The sequence below is a fragment of the Vipera berus genome (assembly GCF_964194415.1).
Source record: "Vipera berus genome assembly, chromosome: 1".
Classification (NCBI taxonomy): Eukaryota; Metazoa; Chordata; class Lepidosauria; order Squamata; family Viperidae; genus Vipera; species Vipera berus.
Genome location: NC_138202.1, coordinates 15,893,737 through 15,915,909, shown reverse-complemented (window position 1 = coordinate 15,915,909; position 22,173 = coordinate 15,893,737). Strand labels below are relative to the sequence as shown.

The following is a 22,173-nucleotide window of genomic DNA, read 5'->3' as shown; positions in this document are numbered from 1 at the left end:
AAAAATCAGACGCAAGGTGACCTTTGCCCCAAACATGACAGCTTTGGATACTATCCTTTTCTAAAACCAGAAAATCATGCGTTTGACTGGATAAGCTTGTTGGTGTATATAATTTTGTGAGAGCGGAAAAAAACAAATGGCAAAAAAAAAAACAACCAGACTACTTTGTTTTTGTTCCTTCCTGAACCTAAGCAAACAATGGAGGAAAGCCAAAGTTGGACAGCATGAACATGACACTCGTTTTATTTTTCCTTTCACTGATGGGTCCCAAATGTTCCCAGTATATTAGCAGCAGATCCAGTTTCCTGATTCCTCTCCTGAACAAATCATTTGTTTCCTCTCACCAAGGGCCAGCATCTGTCAGTGTCAAAGGACCAGGGCTGAAAAGATCATTTTTAATGGGCTTCACACATCTATCTATCTATTTATTTATTTTTCACCTTTCACAATGCAAAGACTCTCACTGCACTAGACCATTTTTGTTTAACTATGGTTTACAGAATAGCTTATCAATACTTCAATAGCTAGTTTGGTCTAGTGGTTAAGGCACTAAGAAACCAGGAGTCTGTGAGTTCTAGTTCCACCTTTGGCATGAAAGCCAGATGAGTGACTTTGGCCCAATCGTAAGGAGACTGTGAGTTCTGGTCCCACCTTAGGAATGAAAGCCGAGTGGGTGAGTCTGGGCCAGTCACTTTCACTCAGCCCAACCTTAACCCTCCCCTTGTTGTAGAGGAAATAGGACTAGAAAGGAGTATTAGGTATGCTCACCACTTTGAGTTATTTATAAAAGAATAAAGGGGGGATGGAGATGGACGGTCTAGAACAGGGCTTTTCAACCAGTGGTACGGGTACCACTTGTGGTACGTTGGCACCTGGCAGGTGGTACGCGGCCATCCTAGAAAAGTGGTAGTGAGGGAGGGGAATGAGCTGAACCGGTGGCAGCACCGCACAAGCCTAAGCGAGAGATGGCTGGAGCTGCAGGGCTGTCAGGGCTCAGCAGAAGCGCCAGGATCAGCGCTTCTTTGGGGCTGTCAGGGCCCAGTGGAAGTGCCAGGATCAGCGCCAGGCTCCAGCTGGAGCTTGGCCCTGATCCTGGTGCTTCTGAGGTCAGAAGCGCCAATCAGCTGGAATGTTGCAGCATCTCCAGGGTCTTGTGATTTACATTCAGATGCTTGGCAACTGATTCATATTTATGACGGTCACAGTGTCCCAGGGTCATGTGAAGTGACCAAAACCTGCTGCAAACACCCAGCAGATTGGGGGAGGGAAATAAAAACCAAATACCTCCCCACCCCACCCCCACTGCCAATTTTCAACAGAAATGCTCACAACAATGAAAACCTCAGGCAGGAGGAAGAGCGCCGCTGGGCGGGTAGGCATCTTGCTTGGCTGTGGCTTGGGGGACACTTTTTTCAGTGCCATTGTAACTTCGAACAGTCACTAAGTGAACTGTTGTAAGTTGAGGACTATCTGTACTTTTTTCCTTTCTTTTTTTTTTGGTTTTGACACCTTGCTAGGCGACTGGTGGTACTCGGATGTTGCCATATCCTAAAAGTGGTACAATGGGTGAAAAGGTTGAAAAGCCCTGGTCTAGAAACATGAAATATACATACATACATACATACATACATACATACATACATAAAATAATGAAAGCAAGATAGAAATAAATAATAAACCATAGCTGGCTGAATTCACACCACAGATTACATGGGTCCTAAAATTGTTAGTTATCACCTAGTTAAGTGAGATCAAGCACAATTCACCATGCTGATGATAACATTCAAGCTCCTAAATAATCTGTAGTCTGATATATTTTAGGAAGTAGCTTTTTCCAAACCAATCTAACGATTCCATAGTGTTAGACATCCCTTCACCATTTCCCACCTATTTCATAAAGACAAAAAGAATTTTCAATTCTACATCTAAACTGTGGAACTCCCTGCCTCAGGAAATCAGGTTGGCACCTCTCTGATGGCCTCAGTCAATTGGGAAGGAACTTCCTTTTTAGGAAGGCAGCATTTGCTCCAAAGATATTGGAATATTTTATTTCAAATACATTACTTGCTGACTCTACTGTATGCTTTAATCTGGTAATTCTGTTGTCATTATTTGGGGGACTTTTTAATATTATTCTTTTAAATGATTTAAATTTTGTATTAGCCGTTTTCCGTGATGCATCTACATTAAAGGAATGGAATATAAATTTTATATTAACAAAACATAAGTAATTAAATACATTAAAATGAAACTTAATATATGAGGACCTAATCTAAGTACATGGCTGATGTGGAAGATGGGAGTAGGTAAATTCTGTATTGGGGATTAATATTAGTATGAAATACACTAGAAATAAATAAATAAATACAATCTATGTATATGATATAGATAGATAGATAGATAGATAGATAGATAGATAGATAGATAGATAGATAGGCACACAGACTGATATAATGAGATAAACATAAACAATATTTGCTAGTATTGAACAGCACCTATAAACATGTAGCAGATTGCCCTGGAATCTCATCTCCAGTGTAGGCCACCACAATGAATTGTTCAGGTTGTGTACATTTCAGCTCAAATAGGATATTTAAAGCTGGAGAAAACCCAATCTTGCACATGTGGTCTCCTGCTCAAAGCATTGAACTGTAATGGGCCCTTCCAAGGTTAGGAGTCTCTCCATAATGATGCAATTCATCTGATGAAACTAACGAGTGCCATAAAGTCATAAAGAGGAGAGCTCACTTCACACAGTGCATAGATAAGTGGGTGAATCTAGCACTATTGGACATCCTGGCTCCAGGGGTGGCTGTAAAAAGCAGCTGGCAGATTCATAAAGGGAAAGAATGATTAGTAATTCCAACAATTATGCCTCCCGTGTCAGATTTGGGAGGGAGGAGGTTTCAATACCAGTGAAAGGGGACCTGGACAGAAGGATGTTGTTGCCCGCATTTCCTGCTTGTGAGCTTGAGGGAAGCACCTGGAGGGTCAATAAGGGGGCAGAATGCTGGACCAGGTAATCTCTTGGTCTCTCCAGCCTCTTACGCCACACCTGGTGGATCCTATATTTAAAAGAAATATTAATCTAGCCTCTCTTTAAAATCTTTGCAGGCTTTAAAAGCATTTGGTAGCTTCTGTTTATTTATTACAATAATATTCTGATCTTGCTGCTTACTTCTTTTCCACAGCAGCAGCTCACAGGATTAAAGACATGAGGGACAGGAGACTCAACAGGCTGCCCTAGCCCTTAGCATACATCTCTGCAGAGGCAAAGTTGCTGCTTTTGATCAGAGCAGTCCAATTTGCTCTAAAACAAGTTCAGATATTCCCCTCCTGCAGTGGCTTTGCTTTCCATTTAAAGATTTGGTACATAAACAGTTATTTTAAATGTGGGGAATCTATGACGGCCACCCACCACTCCATCTTTGCTGCGTTCTTATTTCTCTTTTTTTTTTAAAAAAAAGTAAGGGCATGGATCGAAGAGAAACAGAGATTAAGGGTATAGAACAGGGGTGTCAAACTGCCGGCCCATGGGCCTGACGCATCATGGCAAAACTGTGCCCACCCCATTGCCGGCAATGGAAAAAAAAGTTGCGATATGTCACGACACATCACGTGACATTGCGAGTTTGACACCCATGGTCTAGAGGCTAAAGCACACAATTAATGGTTATCTAGTCCAGGGGTTGGCAACCCGCGACTCCGGAGCCGCATGTGGCTCTTTCATTCCTCTGCTGTGGCTCCCGGTTGCTCAAAATATGCGTCATAACTGCCAATCCGCGACATCCATGGGCATGAGATTTATTGTGCTTTTCGACCCTCAGTAGGCCAACCATGGATAAGTCCAAGAAAAGAAAAGTTTCAGAAGAAAACAGAACGTTTAATGGTGTGTGGGCAGATTCCTTTGCTTTCACTGCTGATGAGACTGGTTTATCAGTATGTTTAATATGTGGTTATTTCATAAATACGAGGAGGACTCAAAAAGACATTGAATATTTTATTTGAAGGTAACCTTCAACCCAGCATCTTTTTTTTTGGAGTCCAAAATGCTTTTGTTGCATGCAGAAATAAAAAAAACCAATGTTTTCTCTGTAGCAGTTCATTGATTTCATAAATGCAAGACACTATAGTTTTTTTAGATGTAGCACAAAGGTTAAAAAAATGATATAGGCTGGTTCATCTTCATTTTAGATATCAAAATTTAATATACAAATTTAATAAAACTAAATAAAACTAAAAAAAAACTAAAAAAAGGGTTTTGTGGCTCCTGGTTTTCTTTTCTGGGGGAAACGGGCCCAAATGGCTCTTTGAATGTTTAAGGTTGCCGACCCCTGGTCTAGTCTAAGGAAGAGAAGGACTATGGGTGACATGATAGCAGTCTTCTAATATTTATGGGGCTCTCAAGGAGCAGAACTGGATAGTAATATAATCTCAACCAGACTGTGCAAATGACAGGCAAAATAAGTTATGTCTACGTCTAGAAAGGACAGAAGAAAAAATATGTTCCCCTCATTATTCATTTGGGAAAAGTGTTAACTTTTAAATAAGGAAAAAATGTTTGAAATTTAGAACAGATGGCATCCTAGAAACAGGTTTCTGCTTTTAGAATCTACTTTGTTTCATGGAAGGTGAAAATCCACTATGGGATCCAAAGGCTATAGATCAGGGGTGTCAAACTCAATTTCACTGAGGGCCGCATCAGCGTTGCAGTTGCCCTCAGGGGGCCGGGTGGGTATGGCCTACTGGGTGGGCGTGGCCTACTGGGTGGGCATGGCTAGAGTGCGTATGGCCTACTGGGTGGGCGTGGCCAGCTCTACGTCGTTCGCATCAAGGGTACCTATGGGGGCCTGGGCAGGAGTGGGACAGATCTGAGGGTCTCTGGCAGGAGGGGGGTCTCTGGGCCACGGCCAAGGCAGTGGGGGCCGTTCCCTCACTGTTTCCAGGATGGCTTCGTGGGCCGCATGAAACCACTTTGTGGGCCGGATCTGGCCCCTGGGCGTTGTGTTTGACGTGTCTGCTATAGATTCATTGAAATGTTGAGATCAGAAACAGGAATGCGCCAAACATTCAAACAATCTGATCTGCCTTTCTGACTACGTTGATAAGGCTAGATTCTGGTCCAGCAGCTTTTCATTATATATTATTTCAAAACTCCACACCAAATTTAACAATGTTTAATTCATCAAGGAAGCCTTATCATTGTATATATCTCATCTGTTACATTTTGTTACGATAAAATTTCTGTGCTTTTTTTTTTTAACATCCAAACTATCCTGCCCAAGTTCCTGGTTATCTGCTTCTCCTTGATTTAGTCTTCAGCAGAATCTACAGGAACCAAGAGTGGGACAGACTACTAGAGAAAGCATTATTGTGGTATTCAAGTCTTGGTCCTATTCTATATGTATCATGCTGCCTCATACATACCCAAAGGGGAAGGGGGGAGCTTGCAGTGTGACATTGCAATACTGCTTTTGTGATGAACACAGTGAAAAGTGGCAGGCACAGCAGGCAAGATTTCTTAATAGGCCTGCAGAGCAATTCAGGTTCAATATCCAACAGACTTCAAGTCTGTGCAGGAGCGGGGAAACAGTATTTATTGAGGGATTTGGGCTGGACTGAGCAGCAGAATATACCAAGGCTGCAATTTAAAGGGTGGTGCTTCACATAGGGCAAGAGGAAAAACAGAATAAAACATTGAAAGAGAGTAAGGGATCTATGGCTGGCTCAGGGAGGAGTGGAATTAAAAAAAGGCTACGGGTAGCAGGTAATGGAAAATAAGGAAACTAGGACAAGGCACTGGTCGTGGAGAATTTGGAGCTGCTCCAGGTTTGGGGATGTTTGGGTGAAACTAGACTAAAACAGTGAATCAGATAGTCCCTTGGCAACACTCACTGTGGAGATGTGTAACGGGCCGAGAGCCAGATATGAGGCAAAGCTCTCCACACGCCCAGCAGTCGAAAGAGAAATTATATATTAACTTAATTTTGACCTTTCAATTCTCCAAGGTCCTGATTCAGTTACTGTATCAAACTGGCTGGTTGTTCTTATATCATATCTACATTTTTCATACAAATGTGATCTAGTCATGTTGGGACTGACATCTACTACTTTATTTATTTATTAAATTTATATGCTGCCCACCTCACTATCCAGAGTGACTCTGGGCAGCTTGCAATGGTTTTCCATCCTTCAAATGACTTTATATCCTTATTTTTCATCAGTAAATCTCATTTGGAACCTTCCTTCCTTTCTCCCTCCTGCCTTTTTTTTGTAATATTCTCATTGAATACTTCATTAATTCCCCAGGACTGGACAATTTTGCAAGTCATCTATCAGTGGAAATGTGCCCATTGTGTTTATGGCCTAAAGTTAGAAAATCTGTACAACAGCAAACTGTACAATTGTGTTCTGCCTGGACTATTGGTGTCTATTAGAATTTCATTGTTTAGTTCAGAGTCTATAGATTTATGTTGCAAAGCTACACCCTATGAAGCTTTCAAGCAGAACTATTTATTCCAGTCTAGGAGAAGAAAGCTAAGAGAGGATCTGGACTAAAACAGCAATTAATGTGTTGGTCCTCCTGGATATAATAGAGTTGCTTTATGGAAAGCATTTTCCCTGGGGTTGAATCAGATTTCCTGTGCAGTTTTTCATCTACTTCTATTATTTAATGTGTCAACCAAAGTACAGAATAGCATCTAGAACTAGCACCTAGAACTAAGGAAAAACTTCCTGACAGTTAGAACAATTAATCAGTGGAACAACCTGCCTCCAGAAGCTGTGAATGCTCCAACACTGGAGGGTTTTAAGAAGAAACTGGACAGCCATTTGTCTGAAATGGTACTATAGGGTTTCTTGCCTGAGCAGGGGGTTGGACTAGATGACCTCCAAGGTCCCTTCCAACTACTACTACTACTACTACTACTAATTATTATTATTATTATTATTATTATTATTATTATTATTATTATTATTATTATTATTATTATTATTATTATTTATTATTATCATCATCATCATCATCATCATCATCATCATCATCTCCAAATCTGCCTTGTAATTTCTCAAAAAAGTTTCTACTTCTCAATTGTTCTCAGAATGCTTGAACATTTATTTTAACTTCCTTGAATGAATGTCCTTGAGTAGATTTTCTGTTGGACATTTTCCAACACAGCCCACAATGCCCAGTCAAGCTGCTTTCCAACAGCCCACCAATCTTTCCCAAAGTCTTCTTCTGGGGCTTAATAGAAATACGGGAATCCATGAGGATTGTACAGTATCAGAGAGATTATTATATAATTAAAACAGGATGTTCATCACTGTAAAATGCAAAGGAAGTCACACCCTAACCAAGAGAATTTAAACAACATTGTCTTTAAATGTTTTAAAGCAATTGTTAAAATGTGATAGGAAAAAAATGCAGGACATTTTGGACACAACAGAATCACAATACAGCTGTCTCTGGCCTCAAAGCTCTAATTTTAGGAGTGTGGTGGCATGGGAAAATGACCTGTGGCCCTCCAGATATCTGAATAGCAATTATAATTTCCAATATTGGATACCTTTACAGAAATTCTGGAAAATGCTAAAGTGTCACAGTTAGTAAGACTGCATTAACATAAAAGGGGAAAGGTGGAGAAATGTAAGAAAGTAAAACCAATTTGTATGTATCAGACTTCAAGAGTCCAGTGCAGAGAATATTTGGGGGGAAGATGCAAAGGAATGGGGCTATTTATCTTAATATATATTCATTCTTGATAGTGTGGAATGAAAAGCATGCAGCTACTGGGGATGACCCATTTACTAAAGTGGAGGCCAGAGTAAGGGGCAAAATTGGTTTTAGGAGAAGGGCATACGGTTGCAAGAAAAAGTATGTGAACCCTTTGGGATTACGTGGAGTTTTGCATGAATTGGCCATAAAATGCACTCTAAACATCATGTAAGTCACAACAATAGAAAAACACAGTGTGCTTAAAATAATACTACACAAACATTAGCTGTTGTCATGTTTTAATTGAACATAAGATGGAAACATTCACAGTGCAGGGTGGAAAAAATATGTGAACCCCTAGCCTAATGACTTCTCCAAGAGCTAATTGGAGCCAGGAGTGAGCCAACCTTGACTCCAATCAGTGTGATGATATTGGATGTGTTGCTGACAGCTGTCCTGCCCTTTAAAAACACACACCTGTTTTGGGTTTACTGGTCTCAAGAAGCACTGTCTGATGTGAACCATGCCTCGCAGAAAAGAGCTCTTGGAAGACCTACGATCAAGAATTGTTGACTTGCATGAACTGGAAAGGGTTACAAAAGTATCTCCAAAAGCCTTGATGTTCATGTGTCCATGGTAAGACAGACTGTCTACAAATGGAGAAAGTTTAGCACTGTTGCTACTCGCCCTAGGCGTGGTCGTCCTGTAAAAATGACTGCAACAGCACAGCACATAATGCTTAATGAGGTAAAGAAGAATCCTAGAGTGTCAGCTAAAGACCTACAGAAATCTCTGGCACATGCTAACATTTTTGTTGACACATCTACAATAAGGAAAACATTAAACAAGAATGGAGTACATGGGAGGACACCACGGAGGAAGCCATTGCTGTCCAAAAAAAATATTGCAGCACGTTTGAAGTTTGCAAAAGAGCACCTGGATGTTCCACAGCACTACTGGCAAAATATACTGTGGACAGATGAAACCAAAATTGAGTTGTTTGGGAAAAACACACAACACTATGTGTGGAGAAAAAAAGGCACAGCACACCAACATCAAAACCTCATCCCCACTGTAAAACATGGCGGAGGGAGCATCATGGTTTGGGGCTGCTTTGCTGCCTCAGGGCCTGGACGGATTGTTGTCATTGATGGGAAAATGAATTCGAGTTTATCAGGACATTTTGCAGGAAAACGTACGACCATCTGTCCGCCAACTGAAGCTCCGCAGAGGATGGGTGATGCAACAGGACAATGACCCAAAGCATACAAGTAATTCAACAAAACAATGGCTTCAACAGAACAGAATATGCCTTCTGGAGTGGCCCAGTCAGAGTCCTGACCTCAACCCGATTGAAATGCTGTGGCATGACCTTAAGAGAGCGATTCACACCAGACATCCCAAGAATATTGCTACACTGAAACAGTTTTGTGAAGAGGAGTGGTCCAAAATTACTCCAGATCATTGTGCAGGTCTGATCTGCAACTACAGGAAACATTTGGTTGAGGTTATTGCTGCCAAAGGAGGGTCAACCAGTTATTAAGTCCAAAGGTTCACATACTTTTTCCACCTTGCACTGTGAATGTTTCCATCTTATGTTCAATTAAAACATGACAACAGCTAATGTTGGTGTAGTATTATTTTAAGCAGACTGTTTTTTTCTATTGTTGTGACTTACATGCCGTTTAGAGCGCATTTTATGGCCAATTCATGCAAAACTCCACGTAATCCCAAAGGGTTCACATACTTTTTCTTGCAACTGTAGGAAAAAGGTCTGTGCATATCACCAGTGGAAGAAAGCTGTTTCTCAACTTCCCAGCCTCTCCCTAAAAAGTTCATGGGTAATCTTTAAAATGTGGCAAAGTTGTATGTGTTTTGTCGCTATTTATCATGCCCAGCCCTTAGAATAGAATAGAGCTGGAAGGGACCTTGAAGGTCTTCTAGGCCAGCCCCCTGCTCAAGCAGGAGAGCCTATACCATCTCAGACAAGTGACTGACTAGCCTCTTTTTAAAAATCTCTAGTGATGGAGCACCCACGATTTCTGGGGGCAAGCTCTTCCACTGGTTAATTGTCCTGTCAGGAAGTTTCTCCTTAGTTCCAGGTTGCTTCTCTCTTTGATCAGTTTCCAACCATTGTTTCTCGTCCTTCCCTCTGGTGCTCTGGTGAACGTGACCCCCTCTTCCTTGTGGCAGCCCCTCAGATACTGGAATACTACCTACAGGTTTCAGTTTTCCATAAATCACCTTCTCTTAGTCTACTCTGTCCCTGTTTGTGTCTTTCTCTCTCTCTGTGTGTGTGTGTGTGTGTGTGTGTGTGTGTGTGTGTGTGTGTAAAATGCAACACACACATAAGAACTAGTGTGTATGGATATGATTATCTGCCATCCATTTGGTATCAACCCTACTAATCACACAGACCTTCCTCAGAATGAAAATATATGTATATATGCATATGCACGTATACACAGGTAAACACACACACACACATACACATACACACACACACACACACTGAAAGCCAATTTGTCTAGTGGTTAAGGCACTAATCTAGTAACTGGGAGGCCATGAGTTCTAATCTGCCTTAGCCACGTAAGCCAACTGGGTGACTTTGGGCCAGTCATTTTCTTTCAGCCCAACTCACTTTACAAGGTTGTTGTTGTGGGGAAAATAGGAGGAGGAAGGAATGTTGGATACGTTTGCTGCCATATGTTTGTAAAAATAATAAAGGCGGAATATAAATAAATAAAAATAAAATAAATCATCAAAAATACACACACATATACATCCCATCCCCATAGCAGCCTCTCCTCTAGATCTGTGGGTTTTCTTGACAGCAACAATATTGCAATCAAACTGCTAAACTGCTTTGCCACAATGGTGCTGCATCACTGTCAAGCAGAACTGGGAAATAAAAAAAAAAGAGCTCCTGCCCGTTGGCATCAGTGCTATGCAAAATTCATTGTGTGATTTTTTCATTTTTTAAAAGACAGCTTCCCAGTGACTGCCCAACTCTGACTGAATCAGAGCAACAGGGTGAAAAGGACTGCTGGGGACAATGGAAACCTCTGCATGAATGCTGGCAATTTGGGCAGCTGCCTGAAGATATGAATTCCACCCATCTTTGTTTATTTGGCCACAAACCCTGGAGAATCATAGCTCTAGATTTCTGATTTAGCAAATGTTTTGTTAAACTATTATGACATATAAGTCACCAGCCCCTTTTCCCATGGGAAGAAGGATGTCCCAGGCATGTAAGCTGATGCATACATTATGTATCCATAAATCCTAAGGCAGCTCACAAGGCAAGTCCACCATTTTGTAGGATGCAGTTAGTGAAACATACTGATACCTATAGGAATTAAGTCTACAAAATTTAATAATGTCTCACAGCCTAATGTATCCCACAGACGGCTGTTGTTAGGGGAAATAAGACAAAGGAATGCTGTGAACATGTTGTAATAGAACAAAGCCAGGTGATCCCTCTCTCTGTATATATTATATAAAGAAATAATGTGCAGTATCTTAATATTTTGAAGAAAGGTGTTTTGAATGCTTCCTAAATAAGGGATGACATGATTAATAACATTGTCTGATTTCCCTGTCATAAAGAATCTAGACTCCTCCTATGTCTATGTTTTTAATTGATCAATTCTAAAACAGCTGCATAGCAGAGGAAAGCAAACTGATAATCTTCACTCTCCTCTCACGAGAAATTGGAAATCAATTCTTCTTTGAGTTTTATTTACCGTATGTTGTTGGTGTACGTTTTATTGGATTTATTTATTTATTTATTTAACAAAATGAAATTCAATGGTGAAAAAAGTAAGGTTCTACATTTAGGCAGGAAAAATCAAATGCACAGGTATAGTATAGGTGGTACCTTGCTCAGTAGTAGTAACTGTGAGAGGGATCTCGGAGTCCTAGTAGACAATCACTTCAATATGAGCCAGCAGTGTGCTGCAGCTGCCAAAACAGCCAACACAGTGCTAGGCTGCATTAACAGAGGGACAGAATCAAGATCACGTGAAGTACTAATACCACTTTACAATGCCTTGGTAAGGCCACACCTGGAATACTGCATCCAGTTTTGGTCACCATGATGTAAAAAAGATGTTGAGACTCTAGAAAGGGTACAGGGAAGGGCAACAAAGATGATTGGGGGACTGGAGGCTAAAACATATAGGGAACGGTTGCTGGAATTGGGTATGTGTAGTTTAACGAAAAGAGAAGGGTGAGGGGAGACATGATAGCAGTGTTCCAATATCTCAGGGGCTGCTCCAAAGAAGAGGGAGTCAAGCTATTCTCCAAAGCATCTGAAAGCAGGACAAGAAGCAACAGATGGAAACTAGTCAAGGAGAGAAGCAACCTAGAACTAAGGAGAAACTTCCTGACAGTTAGAACAATTATTCAGTGGAACAACCTGCCCCCAGAAGTGGTGAATGCTCCAACACTGGAAGTTTTTAAGAGAAGACTGGACAGTCATTTGCCTGAAATAGTATAGGGTTTCCTGCCTGAGCAGGGGGTCGGACAAGATGACCTCCAAGGTCCCTTCCAACTTTCATTATTATTATTATTATTATTATTATTATTATTATTATTATTATTATTATTATTATTATTATTATTATTATTATTTATATTTCTCTATTGGCTGTCAAGGTATGCATCTGCAAAAGAAATACAGCATTAAAAGCCACCAAGATCGCAGGTCAAATGCTATGTAATTTAAAATAAAAATATAAAGCAATGAAAGCGTTAACGTACGTTAAGATGTTCAAAATGTAAAAACTAATGACCAGTGTGGTAGAGATAAACCTTTGCAAGATCTCATATGCAAAATTGAAAAAAAAATGCTTGTTGTATGCATCCCAGCTGAAATTAGAAGGAAAAAAAAATCAAAAACATTCAGAAATCTCTTGAAAGTTATTAGATTTCCAGTTGCCTCTTCCTGGCAAAACTGGATGAGAAGCGAAGCATCTTCAAAGAAAAACAAAAAAGCCCAGTTGACTCCTGAAAAAGCACCTTTGAGGCCAACCATGACCTGGATGTCTGAGAATCTTCATAGATCCTGGCAAAACTGTAATAATGGTATACAGTAGTGTTGAAATGCTGGCTAATTAAATGACAATTTTTCACAGAAGAACAGTAAAAGTTTAATCAGAAATGGAACACAACATATAGATTTTTCAAGTTTCTTAGCTCTCTCACTGATAGCGATAAATGCAATCCTGGTATTATTTCCTTATCCTTCATTTAATCTCATTTAATGTACTAATGCAATCCATTTAGAAATTACTGTAGGACACTGATAACCAATAGAATGACAAACTGTTTTGATAGTTTTAACTTTTTATACATTCTATATTTGCAAATAAAATGACATTCACTTGAAAAAATGGGCCAGGATAGAAGGGGTGGTTTTTACTCTGTTCTTAGCAGCTTCTGGCCCATTTACAATATTTTGTCAGGAACTTTCCATGACATGCAGAAAGGGATGAAAGAAAAGGAGGACATTTGAGCCCTCCTACATGAATAAATAATCCAGAAATTGAATTATTTAGCAGTAGATCTCATAGACTAAAAAGCTGCAATACCCAAGCCTCTTCTGAATACCATTACCCAGCTTGTCATTTCTCTCTTCTCCAACAGATCTCAATAGTAAAGCAGCAAGAATTCAGAAAACTTGAAATATTTTAAGAAAAAAGGTGGAACAGCGATTTTTGGTGGAGGGGAACGTTTCTATTTATACTGGAGAAGGACAAGCTGCCCTTCATATTTATTTTGTGGGAAAGTGGGAGAGTTGCAATGTGGAAGTAATGACTAAAGAGTAATTACATGAAAATTTAATCACATTTAGGCAGGGCTCACACAATAATGCACAATAACCTTAACCCAAATGAAGCTTTTAGTGTAAGTATGCTTAAGAACATGGCTCATCTACTTGTAACTGGAGAATTAACCATTGGTGAGGGTGAAATGGCTCCTTTGCAAAGATTGTTCCACATATGTCCTTTTGTAAGGAGGCAGTCGCTGAAATTTTACATCTAAAATTCAGTTCTGTATGAGGGAAGCTGACCAAATTGGACGTTAAATATATACACAGATGGACATGCCTTTCGGATATCCAGGCTTTGTGGTTTCAACAAAATTCCTTAGCATGGTAGGCAGGAAATGGCTGATGTTTCTTACGGTTAACACAAGGAAATGAGTAATCAGAAGATTCTAGAGGAGTACAGAAAGCAAGAAAAGTGTTGAAAATGCATGGAAAGAATGATGGAATAAATCTGCCCATTTACAAAAGAAAGGCCAGGAAGGTTAGGAAGGTCAGAGAGAAAAAATAATAATAATCCACATGGGAATTTTGCTTAGATTTATCTATTTGGTTACAGTTTCATTTTAAATAACCATACACATAATAAGAAAAGATAGATAAGAAGGGCTAGGAAATCATAGAGCCAGTAACTGTATTCATAGATCTCATTAATTTTAGCTATGATTATCTGAATTGGTTGGAAATTACTGATTACTGATTAATTTCCCTTTGTTTACAATTTGCAACTGCAGAATTCACATAACACATAAGGCCAAGCAAATAAAATCATAGTTTTGTTGGAAGTTAGCACCCACCCACCCTCCTAGAGAAGGAAATATTTTGGGGGGATATTAAAAAGGCATAATATTATATTTCCCCAAAGGATCTTAAAGGCAAAAAAGCAGGCCCAGTTTTTCTTAATAGCCCCAAGCAGAAACTAGGCAGAGGCCAGGTCTGTAGAATTGCAGATTTGATAATCCTATTCAAAAAGGTTGCAGCCTTGAAGCTAGGAGATAATAATAATAATAATAATAATAATAATAATAATAATAATAATAATAATAATAATAATAATAATGATGATGATGATGATGATGATGATGATGATGATAATAATAATAATAATAACAATAATAATAAAAAGTTGGAAGGGACCTTGGAGGTCATCTAGTCCAACCCCCTGCTCAGGCAGGAAACCTTATACCATTTCAGGCAAATGGCTGTCCAGTCTCTTCTTAAAAACCTCCAGTGTTGGAGCATTCACCACCTCTGGAGGCAGGTTGTTCCACTGGTTAATTGTTCTAACTGTCGGGAAGTTTCTCCTTAGTTCTAGGTTGCTTCTCTCCTTGACTAGTTTCCATCCGTTGCTTCTTGTCCTGCTTTCAGGTGCTTTGGAGAATAGCTTGACTCCCTCTTCTTTGTGGTAGCCCCTGAGATATTGGAACACTGCTATCATGTCACCCCTTACCCTTCTCTTCATTAGACTACACATACCCAATTCCAGCAACCGTTCCCTATATGTTTTAGCCTCCAGCCCCCTAATCATCTTTGTTGCTCTTCTCTGTACCCTTTCTAGAGTCTCGACATCTTTTTTACATCGTGGTGACCAAAACTGGATGCAATATTCCAGGTGTGGCCTTACCAAAGCATTGTAAAGTGGTATTAGTACTTCACTTGATCTTGATTCTATCCCTCTGTTAATGCAGCCTAACACTGTGTTGGCTTTTTTGGCAACTGCAGCACACTGCTGGCTCATATTGAAGTGATTGTCTACTAAGACTCCGAGATCCCTCTCACAGTTACTACTATTGAGCAAGGTACCACCTATACTATACCTATGCATTTGATTTTTCCTGCCTAAATGTAGAACCTTACTTTTTTCACCATTGAATTTCATTTTGTTAGATAGTGCCCAGTGTTCGAGTCTGTCCAGATCCTTCTGTATCTTAAGCCTATCTTCTGGAGTATTGGCTATTCCTGCCAGCTTGGTGTCGTCTGCAAATTTGATGAGTTCCCCATCTATCCCCTCATCCAAATCATTAATGAAGATATTGAAGAGCACTGGGCCCAGAACAGAGCCCTGGGGCACCCCACTACACACTTCCTTCCATGTAGATGCGGTTCCATTGAGGACCACACGCTGAGTACGGCCTGTCAGCCAGCTACGAATCCATCTGGTGGTTATGCTATCTAACCCACATTTTTCTATCTTATCAAGTAGTAGGTTGTGATCTACTTTATCAAATGCCTTACTAAAATCCAAGTAAATTATATCTACAGCATTCCTCTGGTCCACTAGTTTTGTCACTTGGTCAAAGAATGTAATAAGATTTGTCTGGCATGATCTGTTTTTGAAAAACCCCTGTTGACTTTTAGTGATGACTTTGTTTGCATCAAGGTGTTCGCTGATTTTTTTTGATTATCTTTTCCAGAATCTTCCCAGGTATTGAGGTCAGGCTGATAGGTCTGTAGTTTCCTGGATCTATTTTTTTCCCTTTTTTGAAGATGGGAACTACATCAGCTCTTTTCCAGTCCTCTGGTAGTTCCCCAGTGTTCCAGGATCTTTGAAAAATATAGTTCAGTGGTTCTGAGATCACGTCTGCCAGTTCCTTGAGAACCTTGGGGTGTAATCCATCTGGTCCTGGTGATTTGAACTCGTCTAGGCTGGACAGGTGCTCACTTACCATTTTCTTGCCTATCTTAACTTGCGTTTCTATTCTGTTTTTTATGGCACTGGTTTGGGTAGGTTGGACTGTTTTTCCCCTTTGTGTAAGGACAGATGCAAAACACGAATTAAATAGTTCTGCTTTCTCCCTATTGCTTGTCACCTTCTTGCCACTTTCACCCACTAATGGACCAATCATTTCCTTAACTTTTTTCTTGTTTTTTATATGTTGAAAGAAGCATTTTTTGTTATTTTTGACTTTGGTCGCAAGCCTTAGTTGATGGGGTTGGAAAGACAAAGACCCCTAAAATCTACATACCCCATCCAAACTCTAAAGACATGAACTTTTTAGGACATAATAGAATTAACCCACCACCCTCACAATACCAAAAGGATGCACTGAACCTCAGGCCAAAGTTCATGCCACAGGAACAGAAACTCCAAACACAAAAGCACAAGAAGGTATAAAAATCCACCACTCCCAGCTGCAAGTGGTCATTCTTCAATAAATTATAACCTCCTTTCTAAAGCGGTCTCCATTTTATTTATTCCCGGCTTGGACTGGACCCTGATGAATTTTTTTCTTTCCAGTTTCTCATGATCTGTGAACTAGGACAAAGATGCCTTTCGCCACCGTGCAATCTAGCAACCCTTCTTGAAATATTTTTATATCCATTTTCTATTCATCTCTATTTTTTCCATACAACACTACTTCAAGAGCAACATTGGTTACCAATTTCCTTTTGGTTGAAATTCAGTGGACTGATTGTCACCTGTAATGTCCTTCATAGCTCACAACTTGTGCGACTGCCTGTTCTCAATACTACCTGCCTAATTAGATCTTCCTGGATTATTGACTGCAATATGTTTTACGTGAAGATCATCCAGAAGCTATAGCTGGTTCAAAATCCAGCAGTGCAAGCAATAAGTCATTTCTCGGTACACCCATTTCTCACAGTGAGGCTGCTATGTGGCTTCCAGGTGTTGATAGTTATATAAAACTATTCGTGGCATAGGACCTAGTTAACTCAGGGACCACTGGTCTCACATTGATTCTTCCTGCTTGGTTCATGTCAGACAGAATGGCTATGCTTCAGATCTGCTCAATTAAAGGATGCCATCTTGTGGGACTCAGGAAGCATTCCTTCTCTGTTGTTGTTGTTGCTGCTGCTGCTGCCCTGTGGGACAACATCCCCAGAGATACAGATGGTGCCCTTAAGACCTGGGGTTAATATATTATATGTTCATGGGGATCCTGTTATGTTTTTATTGTTATTGTTGTTTTGAGCCCGGGCTGTCATGTTCTATTTTATGTTTTCTATCTTTTTAACTATTTTGTGTATTTGGATTTTGTATGCTGCTCAGAGTCCACTAGAATAGCAAGCCACAATAAATTTAATTAAATAAATCTATACATACATGCATACATCTGCCTCCATATTCCTTCACTCAGGGAAGGAAGGCCCTCTTCAAGGATCACAGCAACCTCAGTTGCTGACTCCCCTTGTGGAACAGCATTTCCCCGAAAGTTCCTATTCTGTTGACTTTCAGGAAAGGAATTAAAGTGTGGTTTTCCAGCAGGCCTTGGGAGAGAATGTTGTGATGTTTTTTCCTTGGGAGAGTATTTATTTTATTTAGTTGCATTTGTATACCGCCCTTTCCCTGAGGACTCAGGGCGGTTTACAGGGAATTAAAAATCAAAACATACAAAAGTTAAAACCAGTTAAAAAGTATTAAATTCACCCTGTACATTAAAAACCCCAAATTAAAATTTTCTCCTCAGCCTGGGCCCGAGAGCTCAAAGAGCCAGGTCTTCAGGCCCCGGCGGAATGATCGGAGGTCGGGAGCAGTCCTCAACTCCACCGGCAGCTGGTTCCAGAGGGCAGGCGCTCCCACTGAGAAGGCCCTATCCCTGGGTGTCACCCGCCGGCAATCTCTCACCGGCGGAACCCTGAGCAGACCCTCCCTGTGGGAGCGCACTGGGCGAAGGGCGTTTGATGCCGGCAGCAGGTGTTCCCTCAAATAACCCGGACCCAGGCCATGTAGAATTTGTCTGCTAAATTGATTATGTTCCCAGCAGGGTATGTTATAAATTGTTGCTGACATATTTTGGTGTTATTATATTTTTATATTTTAACCTAACTTATGAACAGTGGAACATATGCCACAGAAACCTTTGCAAATGGAACAGCTTGTAAGTCCATTAAACTGAAACAAAAATAATTAAATGTTTCTCTTTCTAGATTGTAGGCTCACAAAGTAAAATTAATGAGCAGTTTGCTGCTTATGGAACTTACTGACACAATATGTGGTTGTGTGCATTGCTTAGCACCTTTAACACCTTAAGACCAGATAAATTAATGGAATAGGAAAGAGTTTTCAGTCTCTATTTGTTAAACAGAAGCTCCATATTTTATAAAAGTCTGTCTGAATAACTAAACAATGGGAAGCAGAAGGACCAAAAGAACAATTGTTTATTTCATGCCCTATTCACAGATTTCCTAGAATTGTTCTTCCATTTTCAATATAGTTTTACACAATTCATTTTAGCAGCAGAATCTAGATTTCTTGTAGAAATTTAGTGCTTTAGGTCAGTGTTTCTCAACTAAACAACTTAAGATGGGTGAACCTCAACTCCCAGAATTCTCCAGCCTAGGCATGGACTAGGACAGGGGTGTCAAACTGCCGGCCCGCAGGACAGTTGCATCATGCAGAGGCCGTGCCCACCCCAGCTCCAGCAAGGTGAAAAAAATCATGATACGTCGTGACAATGACACCTGTGGACTAGGAAATTCTGGAAGTTGAAGTCCACATGTCTTAAAATTGCTGAGGCTTTAGGTATAGAGAGGATCCTGACCAAACATTTACTAGTTAAGGAGGAAAAGCTATTTAATTTTATCCTAAGTGGTGGGAGTTGGACTGACAGTGAAATGAAATCGCTCCTCAATGAAACTCAATATTGTGAAGTAATATAATAGTGTGTGTTATTTTGCTCGTACACACACAATTTATGGACATCTGGCAAACTGGAGATAGGACAACTGAGTTGAAATGATGGGGCAGAAAACTGAACTATAGGCTTCATTCTCTTGTATTTTTTCCTTATTTAAGGTTAATTTTAAACAATACCATGCTGTTATCTTAATTACATTTTCCTGAGCGTAAGGTAAGATAACCTTTATTGTCATTTTTTTACTGTGGGCACAATGACACACATCAAAAATGAAAATGAGTTGCCTGCTCTCAAAGTGAACACATATATGACACACACCTAAATGTACTATATACAACATATACATGCTATATACAACTTTATTCATGCATTCCATGGGAAAGTTTAACATATGGTAGGGCTCAATGGCAACAAATGAACCTGGCAAGGATTCCGATTGATGTTAGCCCATTTTGTTTAATGCTAGGGCTTCTCCAGACTGGGTGGCCACCAAAACGCCCTGATCTGATGATCACTTGTCCCAAAGAGCCACAAAAATGGCTGGTCAACTATTCTGATATCTTGAAGAAAGCAGACCCAGAAGGCACGTAATCCAGAGAGCTGTCCCAAGACTCTGTTCTGAAGAACACTTAAGAATGAGGCATTTGAACTACTGGTGAGATAGGAAGGTCCTGGGTAAGGGATTGCTGGCTGGCCCTTGGTGGTTTTGATCTGGTCACACAATTTTTGTGAAAATTCTTACCCGATTAATTTACTGTCTTACGAGCACTGGTGAAGAGAATCTGCCATTCTTTCAGTTCACTGGAAACTATCTTTCATGTTTTTTGAATAAATTCTCCCTGTACAAAGAAACAAAAAAGTCCTCAACACAGAGCTTGACTGTGCCATTATCTTGTTCTACTGAAACAATGAGAGAAATGACGAAACTGGGCGTGCAGGATTCCAAATCATGCATTCCAAAGAACCATGCTCTTTTTTAAGTTTTGCTGCTGAACAATTGCTACAATATGTCTCGACTGTGGACCACAGATGTAGGTGCAAATGCAGGTTGATGTGATAACTTCCTTTAACCATAAGGCCTGTATGAACCAACCTTGCTTTCTTCCTTCCTTCCATTTTGATACTTTGGTCCTCCATTTTAACTTTGGTGCGACATGGCTAAGTTTATTAACATCTATACAAATATTAAACAAACCAGATAATCACTCAGCATGATTCAAGAATCCATTTTTTGTGAGTTGTAAATCATTCTAGAGAAAAAAAAATTTAAAAAGCATTTCTATGTTCTTCAGAGGCTATTGAAGAAGAGTACGAAGAGGAAATAATAATGAGGGAAATTGGAAAACCCATGGTTCCTCTACTGTAGTTGATGATGAATTAAGCAAAACAAAGCCTAAGAATAAATAGGAAAACATAAATCCTAAAATTTAACATCTTAATGCTTTTTACTGTACTTCCAAGAAGTCACCATAAGTTCATTTCTCTACTAAAAATTGGTTGTACCTTCTAAAGTTATCTAAACGTTGTGCCAAAATTATACTAATGATAACCAGTTTTGTATCACTTTATTAATGGCTGGATGATGCTATGAATACTTTGTATGTCAACTAGTAGTGAAATGACTAGAATAAAATTTCTGTTCACAAACTTAGTTCCTCATAAAAATTGCTTTATGCCAACTAAGTGCTAGGCACGACCTGAAATAAGAATGGGGAACAATGCCAGCACCCTACAATGTCTTAAATTTCTCCTATATTTGGAATACAAATACGTGTTCCATATCCTGAGAATCAATAGAAATTTAGTTTACCTCTTTAATTAGGTTCACAAGATTTTACACTACACCCATCATATCAGTGAAGGCATTTTTAACATTGTCAAGAGGAACAGCAGCAAGGCTTGGTTAAGCATCATGCAAGAGAGATCACAATGAGAATGTTTTGCGTGGGAAATGAAGCTAGGTCCTTCATGTCCATAAGGGAGCTTTATTCTGTACTGTAGTGGAGCAGTGGGCTAATGCCTCCTTAAGTAACACCAGCTGCCTGCAATTAGTGCAGGTTCGCATCCCACCAGGCTCAAGGTTGACTCAGCCTTCCATCCTTCCGAGGTAGGTAAAATGAGGACCCAGATTGTTGGGGGCAATTAAGCTGACTTTGTAATAATGCCGCTTGGGGTGTGTGTGAAAGCCCTAATAAGCAGGCATATACATAGAATGAAGGCTACTGCTAAGCTTGTAAGCCGCCCTGAGTCTTCGGAGAAGGGCGGGATATAAATGGAATTAAAGAAAAGAAAGGAGGAAAGAGAAAAATCTATTCTATGAAGATGTTAAAAGTCAACACTGACTTGATGGCACATAATCAATTAATATTCCCTATTGAGTGGCTAAGTTCACATGATTTTTCATTATGGCTGGGTTCACATATCACATAAAGGCATAAATCCTGGTTTCCACACATAATGGCTGGAGTCACATATTGAACTATGCCAGAAACAAACCGTATTACAATATGACAATTCCAAGTGTCCCGTTTCATCCTCCAAGCTCTTTGAACTATTCTAACCAACTGATCTGCAATATTTCAGCTGAACATGATGGCAGAATAACATTTTATGTGTCTTTGTTGTCACCTACTGGTCATCTGGATTTTTGCAGCTTAAATCTGGTAGCCCATTTCTAATACTGTCTTCTAATGTTTCATTCATCCATCTGGTCAATATGTCAAGCACAAAAATTACCAGGAACCTAGCATCTTGTTCATCCTGGTACAGGTAATCCTAAAGCAGGTAGTCCTTGAGGTACGACCACAATTGAGCCCAAAATTTATGTTGCTAAGTGAAACATTTGTTGAATGAATTTTGTCCCATTTTAGGACCTTTCTTGCCACAGTTGTTAAGTGAATCAGTGTAGTTGTTAAGTTAGTAACATGGTTGTTAAGTGAATCTGACTTCCCCATTGACTTTGCTTGTCAGAAAAATTGCAAAAGGGATATGACTCCAGGACACTGCAACTGTCATAAATATGAATCAGT

General features: G+C 39.9%; 1 protein-coding gene and 1 long non-coding RNA gene across 2 annotated transcripts in view; one reads left to right on the top strand and one right to left on the bottom strand.

Moving 5' to 3' along the window:
• MISP (mitotic spindle positioning) overlaps nucleotides 1–4,089 on the top strand; it is a 31,761-nt gene extending 27,672 nt beyond the window's left edge. The window contains exon 6 of the mRNA XM_081313426.1: nucleotides 3,192–4,089. The gene's annotated coding sequence lies outside the window, so the exon portion shown is untranslated. The remainder of the gene's footprint in view (nucleotides 1–3,191) is intronic.
• Nucleotides 375–21,819, bottom strand: LOC308659629. Its single transcript, XR_014024575.1, has 3 exons — nucleotides 21,777–21,819; nucleotides 19,887–19,983; nucleotides 375–1,548 (listed from the first exon to the last, which is right to left on the bottom strand). It is a non-coding gene; the product is annotated as an uncharacterized lncRNA (long non-coding RNA).
• Between the last annotated feature and the right edge of the window lie 354 nt (nucleotides 21,820–22,173).